Genomic DNA, 2,794 nt, shown 5'->3' on the forward strand with positions numbered 1-2,794 from the left:
CCTGTTTTAAAAAAAGAATAAAGGGATTTGAGTAGGAGTGGCAGTGGATTAAGGGTTTATATTCATTCTTTATGGGAGTAATATAAGCACAGCGGTTGGGAATAGCTAAAGGGAATTTTATTTTTATCTTTTGCAATAACTACTTGTATATTTATTTCAGTTTTCAAATAGCATTGAATGTTTTACATACGTGTATAACTGATACTTAATATGCTTTAATTAAGCTTTCTTTTTTTTGGATTGAATGCAAATCTTCCTTAGCGTGGAAGAGTTGTACTCAGCATTGTGAGCTGGCTCTGCAGTCAGATACATGTAAACCAGACTCTTGCCTTGGTCACTCAACAATCAAGTTATTCCTTGTAAGAGTTGTGTGGCTCTTTTTTAGGCTAATTTCTTTTCTGTGATATCAGACTAATTATGGGATGCTGGAAGAATTAAATGAGATAATCCATGAAAAGTACTCCATAAAAAACTTCTGACACCTAATAAGCATTCAAGACATGTATCCATTATTATTAAATATTATATATTATATTATGAATGCAAAGCTTGCTGTAGATTTTTGCCAATTAAATTCTACGTTTTCATTGTTTATTTTATAAAAGTTTTAAATACAGTCTTCCAGTGTTTAACTGGGGAACGAACTTGCCTGAGCTTGCCTGAGAGATGGTTAGAGGAAAAGCTGTCAGAATGAAATTATAACCTTTAAAAATGCTCTTGATTGGCTTCCATTGAGCACCGAGCAAGATGGCAGCTTCCCAGACGGTTAGGCTACGGCTTCAATTTGATTACCTGCCGCCAGCTACCCCGCACCTTAGGGTCTTCTGGCTTCTGGTCGACTTGATCAGATGCCGAGTCGTCACAGATCTCATTAGCCTCATCCGCCAGCGCTTCAGCTTCAGTTATGCGGCCCTCCTAGGCCTCTACCTGGAGGGGGGGTCCTGCCCCCCGCCGAGAGCGCGCGCCTGGTGAGAGACAACGACTGCCTCAGAGTTAAATTAGAAGAGAAAAGAGTTGCTGAGAATTCTGTAGTCATCAGTAATGGTGACACTAATTTATCTCTTAGAAAAGCAAAGAAGCGGGCATTTCAGTTAGAGGAGGATGAAGAAACTGAACCAGATTACAAATATTCAAAGAAGCATTGGAAGAGGCAAGAGAACAATAACAATAATGAGAAGGTCTTGGATCTGGAATGAAAAGCTGTCACAGATCAGACTGTCAGCCAAAAAAAAAAAAAAAAGAGAAAAAATATAGCAACCTGTGGCACAGTGGGTGATGATAATGAAGAGACCAAAAGAAAATCACCAAAGAAAGGAGAAATGTGAATATAAAAAAAAGGCCAAGAATCCCAAGTCTCCTAAAGTACAGGCAGTAAAAGACTGGGCCAATCAGAGATGTAGTTCTCCAAATGGTTCTGCTAGAAACAGCCTTGTTAAAGCCAAAAGGAAAGGTAGTGTAAGCGTTTGCTCAAAAGAGAGTCCCAGTTCCTCCTCGGAGTCTGAGTCTTGTGATGAATCTATCAGTGATGGTCCCAGCAAAGTCACTTTGGAGGCCAGAAATTCCTCAGAGAAATTACCAACTGAGTTATCAAAGGAAGAACCTTCTACCAAAAATACAACTGCAGACAAACTGGCTACAAAACCTGGCTTTAGCCTTACCCCCAGAAAGGGCAAGACCTCTGGAACGTCTTCTAGTTCAGACTCTAGTTCAGAGTCAGATGACCAATGCTTGATGTCATTGAGCACCCCGGAGTGTGCTGCGGGTTTCTTAAAGACAGTGGGCCTTTTTGCAGGAAGAGGTTGTCCAGGCCTAGGGCTGTCATCACAGACTGAACGTGCTGCTGGATGGAGGCATTCTGGCTCAAATGGTGGTGGACAGGCTCCTGGTCCTTCTCCCAGTGTGTCTCTCCCCGCTAGTTTAGGAACAGGATGGGGTAGAGGAGAGAACCTTTTTTCTTGGAAGGAAGCTAGGGAATGGGGCATGCGGGAGAGAGGTCGAGGATGAGGGCATCCTGTTTCCTGTGTTATAAATAGAAGCATTGACAACCAGAGGCAACAGCAATTAAATGACGTGGTAACAAATTCATCTACTATTATCCAGAATCCAGTAGAGACACACAAGAAGGACTATAGTCTGTTACCACTGTTAGCAGCTGCCTCTCTAGTTGGAGAAAAGATTGCATTTAAGCTTTTGGAACTAACATCCAGTTACTCTCCTGATGTCTCTGACTACAAGGAAGGAAGAATATTAAGCCACAACCCAGAGATCCAGCAAGTAGATACAGAAATTCTTTCATTCTTACCTGCCTTGAGAGAACCTGGGAAATTTGATTTAGTTTATCACAATGAAAATGGAACCGAGGTAGTGGAGTACACTGTGACACAGAAGAGCAAAATCACTGTATTTTGGAGAGAGTTGATTGACCCAAGACTGATAATTGAATCTCCAAGTAACACATCAAGTACAGAACCTGCCTGAGTATGACCTCTCCACCTTATAGTTTATGAATGTCTTGTCTGTGAAAGTGACTATAACACGAACTTTTTTTTTTAAGAGGATTTGGAAGTCGTATAGATTTTTTTGTTACCTTCACTTTACTGCATAGGAAACAATCTACCTCGTCATGTAAAATGACATGGGTGTCGGTTTTGTAGATCTTTGGTTTTTTTGTGAGGTTTAATTTCAGTTACCAAAATGTAAAACATGACATTCCCTGCAGACATTGTTTTATACCAGTGTGGTTTCTTCTCTTTCTTTAAATGTTTTTGGCCATCAAGTAGCAGTCGTCAGTAGG

At 40.8% G+C, this 2,794-nt stretch overlaps 1 pseudogene; it reads left to right on the top strand.

Annotated features, from left to right (window-relative positions):
• The first annotated feature begins 747 nt into the window (after positions 1–747).
• LOC129031489 (coilin-like) lies at positions 748–2,510 on the top strand (annotated as a pseudogene).
• The last annotated feature ends 284 nt before the right edge of the window (positions 2,511–2,794 follow it).

The sequence above is a fragment of the Pongo pygmaeus genome, chromosome 1 (genome assembly GCF_028885625.2).
Source record: "Pongo pygmaeus isolate AG05252 chromosome 1, NHGRI_mPonPyg2-v2.0_pri, whole genome shotgun sequence".
NCBI classification, from domain to species: domain Eukaryota; kingdom Metazoa; phylum Chordata; class Mammalia; order Primates; family Hominidae; genus Pongo; species Pongo pygmaeus.